An 11,684-nucleotide genomic window follows, 5' to 3' on the forward strand; every position below is an offset into this window, starting at 1 on the left:
GGGACTCGATTTGGATCCACCTCTCACAGGTCAAATGAACTCTAAATAAGCACTCCTAAGTTACTCTGCCTGCCTATTCCTGAGGTAGGATCTCTCTCTCTCTCTCTCTCTCTCTCTCTCTCCTGGTCTTGGGACTCCCCTCCCTCAACTACTAGGACCATGTTTCAATCCCAGATTTTGGCAACAGATGAATGTAAAAATGAAATGAAATAAAAGTTGAAGGACCTGACCTGACTACTCCTAAAGTATGGAGATTTTTACCGTAGATGTAAGGAAGAAAGTAGGCAGAGGGAAGTGTCTGGGCTGAACTTGGTTGGCGGAGTAAAGCCAACCATGAGGAGGGAGGGGAAGGAGAGCAAGAGAGGAACTGGTAATCAAGAGAGGTGGCCCCAGCCAAGAGGCCAAGGGTGTAGCCAAGATGGCTGGGTTTTATAGGGATCAGGATGGGGGAGGGGAGGTGGAAGCCCAGTTCCTGGGATGGGAGGTTTATGGTAGGGTGCCGGGTGAGGAGAGCTGGGAGGAGCCACAGGTCCTGAGGGAGACCTGTCCTGGGTTTGAGAGCTAAAAATTCACAGGGATAGTAATGAAGAATGTGATGGTTGGGACCTGCAGAAGGCTTCTCTTTTTCCTAGCCTGGGCTAGTCTGGCTGTGGGATATCTGAGGTCTGTAGGAGCCAGAACCCAGGTCTCTTGTCTTCCTGCTCAGGTTGCAATCACAATATCAGTCAGCAGTGGGAAAGCTGTGTGAAAGTAGCAATTTTCACTTCACAGGGATTTGGAAAGAATCACAGGTTTTCACCTTTGGGAACTGCCATTTGGTTTCATGAAAAATCCAAGGTGAAATGAAATGTAGGTGAACGTGTTCAGTTGTTCACGAGCTTGACTGTGGGAGAGGTGATCACGAGATCGATGGTGGCAGGGGTGGTGGGGGTCTTCAGTCTTGTTCCATGGTAGGAGGGGTCACCATGGAGGGACTGCAACAGATGGAAGGTGAGCAGGGGTGGGAATGGTGTCGCTCATAGATGACCTTCCAAGGGAATCTCTTCAGACAGGGTAGGAGGGAATGATGCCAACTCTGAGACATCATTATCCACCTTGTTGTTTCTTCATGGGTTGCTTGAATGAGGACTAACTATGACCAGCCCCCATTATAATGGGTCATTTACATCTGGTCAACAATGTCTAAGGTCAACTCCTCGGACTTTTTAAAACACGGATTCATTTGGCAATTACTCAACCATTTGCCAAGTGTCTCTGACATCCTGGATATGCTGGGTATGGTCACCATAGACACTGCAGAGGTGTGTGTGTGTGTGTGTGTGTGTGTGTGTGTGTGTCTGGGGGATGGCCACATTCAAGGACACAGCTTACAAGGGAAGCAGAAGAGTTATGTGTTCAACATAGGGGCCACTGTGACTTGTAACTCAGGGATCATGGCCTTCCTCACTGAAGCCAAACCAGACAGAGAGACACCGTCTCAGTCTTCCGAAGGCCTGAGGTACACATGGTTCTTCACTCAGGATCATAACAAGTTCGTGGCCTCTTCTTTCTGGCACTCTGGCTCCCTCATCTCTATCAGCACTGCCTTCAACATTTCTATAGCACAGGACCCGGGGGTGCAGGTAAAGCTGGCATAATTGGGGATAAGGATATGACATTGAAATTTCATATAGGGCCTTGGGATGGAGGGACTCCATGAGACGCTTCAAGGGGAACTTGTAGGTATGAATCAACTCCAGTTAGGCTGGCACCCCAAATCTTTTGCTAACAAGCTCCAGAGGTAGGAGGCCACCTGTCCTAGGAGGCCTTCTGTGCTGAGGCATGGATGTAGTTATGGGATCTGCTCTTGAGAGCAGGTGCACGGGTTGTAAGGGTGGCTGGTGGCTGTGGAAGAGAGCCCAGGATTTCTGGCATTATGGAGGGATGAGAAGCTGCCGCTCGCCAATTCCAACAAGGTGATTTCTGTTCTCATCAGTCAAATGGGAAAACTGGTTAAAGAAGGACCTGAGTTGGAGATACCATCACCAGTAGATACTAAATAAATGACTTTTATTCCTTCTGCTTCCTCTGTTATAGAGGGAGTAAGAGCAGCTCAGTTGTGGTCACCACTTCACAGACCTGGACCTGGAATCAATCTCTCTCTCTCTCTCTCTCTCTCTCTCTCTCTCTCTCTCTCTCTCTCTCTCTCTCTCTCTGTATGTGTGTGTGTGTGTAGGTGCATAGTCATTTGTGTGTGTACATGTGGAGGCCAAATGTCATTCTTCAAGCACCATTTACTTTGTTTTTGACATAGGGTCTCTCCTTGTCCTTGAGTTCCCTGAGCAGGTGAGGCTGACTGGGGAGCCTCATGTGTCTTTCTTTTTCCATTGTCCCAGAGCTGGTATTGTAAATGCCCATAACCGTAACTGGATTTCCAGGATTTAACTCAGGTTCTTGTGCTTTTTCTAATTTTTCAATTGAGCCATTTTCCCAGCCCCTAGGCCTGAAATCTATTCTGGGTCCTCTGCTTGTCTTCTAGGCTCTACCTTCAGGAGAGTTGGGGGTTTCCATTCTGTGACATTGAAGGGCCACACAGGGTGTGATGGTTTGTATATACTTGGCCCAGGGAGTGGCACTATTTGGGGGTGTGGCCCTGTTGGAGCAGGTGTGGCCTTGCTGAAATGGGTGTGTCACTGTGGGAGTGGGCTTTAATACCTTAGTCCTAGCTGCCTAAAAGTCAGTATTCTGCTAGCAGCCTTCAGATGAAGATGTAGAACTCTCAGCTCTGCCTGTGCTATGCTTGCCTGGATGCTGCCATGCTCCCACCTTGATGATACTGGACTTAATCTCTGAACCTGTAAGCCAGCCCCCCAATTAAATGTTGTTTTTATAAGATTTGCCTTGGCCATGGTGTCTGTTCACTCTAAGTAAGACCCTAAGACACAGGGACTGGTTGTTTGTTTGTTTGTTGCATGAGATGGCTTTCAGGGACTTGGCAGTAGGGAAGCCAGGCTTCCTCTACTGTAGATGAAAACTGCTGATCTCTTCCAATTGGCAGAGCTTCTCAGTCAAGCAGAAAATTCGACATGATATCAAAGGCACATGGGGATCAGAGGTATTAGGAGGCCTTTATTGGCCTGTCAGATCTCATCTCCAGGGGCGGAACTTCCTTTACCTGATCTCTGAAATAATGTTCTTTCCATTCCATTCCCTGGCCCTGACTCCTCTCCTGGATACAATGACAATTCCCTCTTTGAGAAAGACCTAGAGGCCTGACACCCCTCTGGGTCTGCTAGACTGGGAGGGCATCTGGTAGGTGACCCTTGATGGATTAAATGCCGTCACCTAATGTCACCTCTGCCTCCAAACTTTGATGCAAAAAGAACATCTGCGCTCCATGGAGTGGACTGTTCCCTAAAGCCCACGTGTTCCTAGGCACAGAACTCAATGTGTCTCTTAGAGATGCATGTGGAAACAAGAATGAGTCTTGAGTTGTATTTCATGGGTCGCTCATCTCACAGGAATCAGTGCTCCCTCACTTCGGGACATGTTTCTGCGTCAAGCTGCTTTGTGAGCTGTTTTCATCTTCTCTCAATCTGTGATGTGTGTCTTTCAAACTTCATCCATTCTTGTAGGAGTGAAGTGATGTTTCATTGTGATTTATGGCCATGTTCTACTGAAACACTTTTCCGAGATTCCTTTTTTTCCTAAGAAGTTGAACTCCGTGACCATGGGTAGCTTGTGGTAGCCATGAGAAGTCTTCTTGTGGGAAACCCATGTTGGATGCCTGTATGCATCTGGTCATGGGTAATGTCAGTGCTTCTTTGCAGAACTCTGACACTAGAAAGTCCTCATTCAGCCTGTTGTTTGGTTGTGCTGGTGCCAACAATCACCTGTGACTCCCAAGGGCTATTAATGGTGGTCATAGGCAAATGGAGCTTTCATTTCTTTGAGTCAATAAGGAAGCTATGTGAACTGTGCATGCAAGTCCTAGGCACAGGACTTGACATGGAATATGGCTCACCTACCTAACCTGGGAAAGCTGTGAGGTGTCCAGGTTGTAGAGCAAAGGAGACATTGCCTCTCAAATGCCAATTCCATACTTGCATGACATTGAGAAAAGGCATCTCTTTCCATTTCAGGGCTGGGTACCCGATTCCTTCTCATTATCTCGTTGCAGCCTTGACATATGTCTATGCCTCCCATTCTGTTCTGCTGATTGTATTGGCCAGTGTTCACCAAAGTCTGAACCCCAAGGGGATTTGAGAAGTAATTTGTTGAATTTTTGACACAAATCTATTCACTCTGAAATAGAATGGGAAATATTAAGCTGGGTATGGTGGTGCATACCTGTAAAGGATCCTAGGACCTGTGAGTTTGAGACAGGAGTAGCGTCACGGGCTAAACAGTGAATAGCTAGACAGGACTAGTGTGCGATTCTGTCTCCAGAGCAAAACAACCAACAATGCCTCATCCTGCACGACAGTGGATTCCAGGCATTAAGGTGACGGCTACTATGTGTGTCTAAAGTTTTGAAGGGATGTGCATTTCTTTCTGGGGTCAGAGTTTTGAAAACTTTTGTCAGTTTAGCCTCATCGATGGTACCAAGATTGTCTCCACTTCCTTTATTTGATAACTTCTTCTAGTTCCCTTCACTGGCCTCCTGACCGAGCACCCTAGACTAACTCTAGATGAATGACCTGCTTCGAGTCACATGCGTGTTCAGTGCCTTCGTTTTCCCCATTTGTAAAGCAAAGATGATACCACCCAGGTGTTTGGATCGATATAAAAATTAAAGTTCAAACCACATGAGTCCCCCAGGCTAGTCCTGGGGAGTTCTGAGTGATTTTACTAGTAACCCTGGCATTGTGGCTATTGCTTTACCTCTTCATGATGTGCCTTCCTGTCTGACCTTAGTCTTCCTCTGTGGACAGTGAACTCTATGCCTGGTGACTGCATCAGGAGCATCAAGCCCAGACCCCATGCTTCAGCTTCTATCTTGGAGTACCTTCTGCCCATTAGAGTTTCTGCTTAGTGTCCATCTCTCCATCAGTACCTGTTGACATGTGCTCATCATCCTTGGGAGCCCCATGTACCTTGAAGATGGCCACCAATCAGGACTCTTGGGTTGTGAGCCTTGAGAGGGTGGGACCCTGGGCACCTCTGTGATTGACATTTGAGAAACAGCTTATTTGTCACAGTCGTTTTGCTACTTGTTGCTGCACAGCTGGGTCAGAGTTACTGAAAAGACGCAATTAACAAGAGACATTGCCATGCAACAATGGGAGGACACAAGGCTGCACCTTTTACAGGACACACATTCTGTGCAGAAGGGCAGAGATGAGGTAAACCTCCATGTATATGGGGGTTCCTAACTGAGGAACTCTGTCCTTTGGGCCTCTCTTCCCCAGAGCCTGATTCCTTCACTGAGCCTTCTGGAAGAGACTCTGTAGCCCTGCTCAGGAAACTCAGTTTCCTGCTCAGAGGCCTGTCCTGTCACAGGGACTCATTTACTTCCCTTTAGAGCTATTCTATGGGCTTTACTATCCCTACAGCTCATTTCCAGAGGTGGTCAATTGTGCATGTGTGGGCATGTACATGTGTGTGCACAAACACACACATTGCACACACATTGTACTCACATACTGCACACAACATACACTGAGACACACATACTTTATACTCACACTACACATATACACACTACATACATACTGTGCACACATACACCCTGCACACACATGAACACACACACGGACACACACATTGCATACACCCACATGCAAACACACATGTACATGCCCACATGCAAGCACACGTGTATACACCCACATGCAAGCACACATGGACACACACACACACACACACACACACACACACACACACACAAAGGAGTTTAGGGGAAGACTGCAATTCATTTAGCTGGAGAGTTCGGGATAGGTTAAGCTGAATCAGATCTTTCAGAATTTCTAAGGGGAAGAGTGAAGAGATAACTCTCCCAGTCATCAGATAGGCAGCAAGGAGATCAAAGACTACAAATGGACATATAGTCAGACAACAAGCACACACGCACATGCACACACAAACACATGCATACACCACACATACATATACAGCAGATACACACATATACCACACACATACTCACACGCACACTCTGGACATCACACACACACATCTCCACATGTACAGACCCTCCCCCCACAAAACCAAACAAACACAGTGTGGCATCTATGCACAAACGTGCAATGAAGAAGCATACAGAATCATATATATATATATATATATATATATATATATATATATATACCAAATATTCTCAGAGAAGTGGTATAACTCATACAAAGGAAGAAACATGTTCTCTTAGATGTGTCCTGCTCTTCAAATGCCAACTCTCTTGACATCTTTTGCTGGTGACCTTTAGGTCACCAGCAAAGGTAGCTCTGGCTTGCCCTTTTCTTTCTTTGGCCAGTTCTGGATGTCCTCTGCAATTGATGTATTTACATTAAAGATTTAGGTCCACGTCTGAGCTGTCTGTATCTCTACAGCTTCATAGAGAACAGATGTTTTAAAATGAATACTAGAATACCACACTCTTTAAATGTAAACTTGTCCTAACCAAGAGACTCTAATATTATAGTGGTCTCAACAAGGTAAATCTCTTTTCCTCTCACATACCAGAAACATGAGAATAGCCAGGTTGTTGGGGAACTTCTACTCAGGAAGACTTCTGAGTACCCAGAATTCCCGCCCCCCACCCCGCATCTGTGGCCCTGCCTCCCTTCAGAAACCTTCACATGTCTAGTCATAACCAGCTCATCCCCATGTCTGTAGAACAGCAAGAGGAGAGGGCTCACAGTAAGGGATTGCTTTGAGGATTGAAATAAGACGCCTGTGTTGCACACATCACTTGCAAAAACATCTCCTCCATCTGAATGTAGTCACATGGCTAGCCTAGCTGCAAAGGAGGCTGGGAAGTTTCATGTCTTTATAGAAGAAAGGGAATTTGCTTTCAGATGGACAGGTAGCTGTCTTATGAGCTACTTCGTGCATTGGTAATAGGGATTGTTCACAAAGCCTAAGATCTGACACACAGCCAGAATTCGAGAAATGGGAGCTATTATTTAACAATTTCAAAGAAATTCTTAGGGCAAATGTTATAATAATATGAATTATTATTATTATGCTCCTTTGGTGTGGCCAAGGATATGGAAAAAATAAAAGGTCCCAGCCACAAATATTTTGGACAAGATTTGGATGGAACATGTAACCTTGAAGGCGGAGCTCACATAAGGCATGTGCCATCTCTCTTGGCACATCTCAAGGTAGCATCTTGGAGGAGGTAAAGGCTTTCTAGAAGGGTCCCTTAGGCAAAGGCTTGCATGTAAGAGTTCTGCAAAAGCAGGAGGTTGTAATGATGGATGTCTAGTTTTTTATTCTGCCAACGGTGTGTTGCCATGGCCTGTGGAAGTGTTCGAGGAGGAATGGAGCAGCCCAGCAGGACATAAAGCTGTCATGTGCTGCCCACAGTGAATCCCATCACCTCCCCTTTCTGAGTTTTATCTTGTTCACATGCTTAATAGAGACGTGGACACTTCCCCTGTGGGGTGGGTACAAGCTGAAGCAAGATAATGGGTGTGTTTCGAGTCCTGAAACTCTGCATGTGTGAGGAATTAAGGTAATTGACTAAAAGTGGGGGCATCCATCACTGGCAGTCAGGTGTGTCCCCCACCCCCGCAGAGGTTCATGTGGTGGTTGGGTGGGGCCTTTGTACCTGTCCAAGTGAAATGCTTGCCCGTCCCTCGGGAGTGGCCACGGAAACGTCGGTCCTCATCAGTGTGTCCACTCTGGAAACGGCTTCCTTTGTGTCACAGAATTGGCACAGTTCACACCTCTGCTTCAGGAGGTATTTTCTTTGAGTTTGCTTTAACCCAGAGAAGACAGAAGAGAAGGAAAAGCCACGCATTTCCTCCTACCTGGGCATCACCATGGCTCCCAGGTTGTCCTTGACTCCTGGTTAAAAATCATGGTTGTATGTCTACACCCTTCAGTTTCTCCATGTGATTTTTCAGGAAAGGCAATTGACTTCTCAAGATTAATGCAAGCGGCCCAACTAAGGAGCCAGTGGTGAACTCAGTCTGGTTGAGTTGTTGGGACAGTGACAGGCTTTGTGAGGGTAACACTGGGTTGAATCTCTGGCCTCTTTGCTTTGGTTATCCCTAAAGATGGGCTGCAAACGTTTGTTTTGAGAAGAGCCATGCCCAGGATCTTATGTTGAACATGAGGACAACTTTGGTGTACTTTAAGCTGGCCTGGGAGGTGTTTTTCCTTTCTCTCTCTCTCTCTCTCTCTTTCTCTCTCTGTCTCTCTGTCTCTGTCTCGCTGTCTCTCTGTCTCTCTCTCTGTCTCTCTCTCTGTCTCTCTCTGTCTCTGTCTCTGTCTCTCTCTCTCTCTCTCTCTCTCTCTCTCTCTTTCTGGTAGCTGAAGACAGTAATGCAAAGTGCTGTTATGACAGAGCCGCTCATTGGCCATCCCCTGCTCATCGCTGGATTGATCCTGGATTTAGGCTTCATTGTGGCTCTAGGAACGAATGGGCACATTTTACAGATTAGGAACCTGAGGCTCTGGGAAGAATATGGGTTTGCCTGAGCACAAATAGTGGGATCAGGACTCCTGTTTGAGTCCCACATCCTTTAAACTTCACAGCTAGGAGACTGGATCCAAAGTGCTGGGAAGGGAAACTTCCTGCCTTAGATAACCCTCAGCTGGTGCCACATCCCTTGGAGAGTCCTTTCCAGACACCCTATTTTGAGATAGTTGGACTGTGTCCTGCTGAGGGTAATCTCCATTTAGCTGAAAGTCTGGTTTGGACAATTGTGGTTCAGCCCTTTTAAACCAAGCATTAGCATGCTGGAGTTTTCAGAGACCAGAGCCCATAGAATATGCTGGGTCTAAAGCCTTCCCTGTATGAGGACCCTTGAATCATTAGGACATTCAGAGTATTTTGGGGTCTGATGAGATGGCCGAGTGGATAAGGTACTTGCGGTGTAAGTGTGAAGGCAGGAGTTTGGATATCCAGCACCCACCTAAAGCTGGTAGCACACATCTGCAATCCCAGAATTCCTGTAGTGAGTTGGGAGATGAAGACAGGAGAGTACATGTATGTAGTAGAGAAGATTCCAGAGAGGTAGAGGGTAAGGATTCACCTGAGATCATCTTCTGACTTGCATAGGTGAACCATATGTGTGACTAAAAGTGGGGTCATCCATCATATGTGCAGAACATATGATGTTCTGTACCCACAAACACCGCATACAGAAACATGCACACACACCTATGCACCATACACACATGAAAAGGAGAAAAAGGTATTTAAATATCCAATCAACTAACAAACAGTACCTACTCTTGCCAATTCATAACATATGGAAATAGACCTGCATGTTATTCATCAAAGCATCTATGTAAGTTGTACATATATGTACATATATGATAGGCAGCTCACACAGAGCCAATGAGTATAGGGAAAGTTAATCACTTTCACTAGCAATCAGAGAAATGCAAATTAGAGCAGCAATAAGACATTGCTTACATTCATTAGATAGGCAGAAATTCCAAGTTGGATATTATCTAATTGTTATGGTTTGTATGTGCTTGGCCCAGGGATTGGAGCTATTAGAAGGTGTAGCCTTATTGGAGTGGGTGTGGCCCTGTTGGAGGAAGTGTGTCACTGTGGGTGTGGGTTTTAAGACCCTCATCCTAGCTGCCTGGAAGTCAGTCTTCTAGCAGTTTTCAGATGAAGATGTAGAATTCTCAGCTCCTCCTGCACCATGCCTGCCTGGATGCTGCCATGTTCCTGCCTTGATGATAATGGACTGAACTTCTGAACCTGCAAGCCAGCCCCAATTAAATGTTGTCCTTATAAGAATTGCCTTGGTCATGGTGTCTGTTCACAGCAGTAAAACCCTAACCAAGACACTGATGGTGGCTAGGGTAGTGGAAATGTATTTCTTTTTCTATCTTCTGTTAGTAGGAATATAAATCAAGACAGCTAGGCTCTCTGCTCCTCCCTGTTCCACAGACAGTTGCATCTTTTTGTGCAGTGCCAGCCTCGTCCCGTAGACAAGATGGTGAAGGTCAGTGTGAACGGATGTAGCTGTTATTGGGTGTCTAGTTACCAGGGCTGCCTTCTTCTCTGCATCTGGCAAAGTGGAGATTGTTGCCATCAACAACCCCTTCACTGACTTCAACTACATGGTCTACATGTTCCAGTATGACTCCACCCATGGCAAGTTCAATGGCACAGTCAAGGCTGAGAATGGGAAGTTTGTCATCAACAGAAAGCCCATCACCATCTTCCAGGAGCGAGATCCCGCTAACATCAAATGGGGTGATGCTGGTACTGAGTATGTCGTTGAGTCTACTGGCATCTTTACCACCATGAAGAAGGCTGGGGCCCCCTTGAAGGGTGGAGCCAAAAGGGTCATCATCTCCATCCCTTCTGCCTATGCTCCCATGTTTGTGATGGGTATGAACCATGAGAAATATGACAACTTGCTCAAGATTGTCAGCAATGCATCCTGCACCACCAACTGCTTAGCCCCCCCACCCAGCCAAGGTCATCCATGACAACTGTGGCATCCTGGAAGGGCTCATGACCATGGTCCATGCCATCACTGCCATTCAGAAGACTGTGGATGAACCCTCTGGAAAGCTGTGGCGTGATGGCTGTGGGGCTGCCCAGGACATCATCCCTGCATCCACTGGTGCTGCCAAGGCTGTGGGCAAGGTCATCCCAGAGCTGAACGGGAAGTTCACTGGCATGGCCTTCCGTGTTCCTACCCCCAATGTGTCCGTTGTGGATCTGTCATGCCGCCTGGAGAAACCTGCAAAGTATGATGACATCAAGAAGGTGGTGAAACAGGCATCTGAGGGCACACTGAAGGGCATCCTGGGCTACACTGAGGACCAGGCTGTCCCCTGTGACTTCAACAGCAACTCTCATTTTTCCACCTTTGAGGCTGGGGCTGGCATTGCTCTCAATGACAACTTTGTAAAGCTCATTTCTTGGTATGACAATGAATATGGCTACAGCAACAGGGTCGTGGACCTCATGGCCTCTAAGAAGTAAGAATCCCTGGACCACTCAACCCAGCAAGGACAAGAGAACAAGAGAGAGGCCCTCGGTTGCTGAGGAGTCCCTGTCCCCAACACTGAGCATCTCCTCACAGCTTCCATCCCAGACCCCATAACAACAGGAGGGGTCTAGGGAACCCTCCCTACTCTCTTGAATACTATCAATAAAGTTTGCTGCACCCACAAAAAAAGACAGCTAGCTTGCAGGGGAATATGGGAGTTACTAATAAAACACAGCAAGCACACATACCAGGGTTTAGTAGGTTTTTGTTGCTGATAATTCTTGCAGTGTACAAGACAAAACACACACTGAGTCTAAAATACCAAAAACACAGATCAATTGCCTGAACACGGAAGGAGTTTGTTTTTCAAATAATGAGATGTGTACACAATGGGACGGTGTACAGCCATCTAGAGAACCTGTGCTACAGGGGAGAGACTCTCTGGGCTGTCATGAAAACTCATATTTTTCAACAAATTTCCATCTGATGTCAATGGCAAAGCACTATAGTCTCAGAAGTCTCTGTTAGTGTGAAACACACATACAAAGTGTATCTGTGGTTTGGGGG

The 11,684-nt window shown here is 46.5% G+C and overlaps 1 pseudogene; it reads left to right on the forward strand.

Annotated features, from left to right (window-relative positions):
- Window positions 1-1,433: 1,433 nt before the first annotated feature.
- LOC117698208 (glyceraldehyde-3-phosphate dehydrogenase pseudogene) lies at window positions 1,434-11,110 on the forward strand (annotated as a pseudogene).
- The last annotated feature ends 574 nt before the right edge of the window (window positions 11,111-11,684 follow it).

The sequence above is a fragment of the Arvicanthis niloticus genome, chromosome 1, assembly GCF_011762505.2.
Source record: "Arvicanthis niloticus isolate mArvNil1 chromosome 1, mArvNil1.pat.X, whole genome shotgun sequence".
Lineage (NCBI taxonomy): Eukaryota > Metazoa > Chordata > Mammalia > Rodentia > Muridae > Arvicanthis > Arvicanthis niloticus.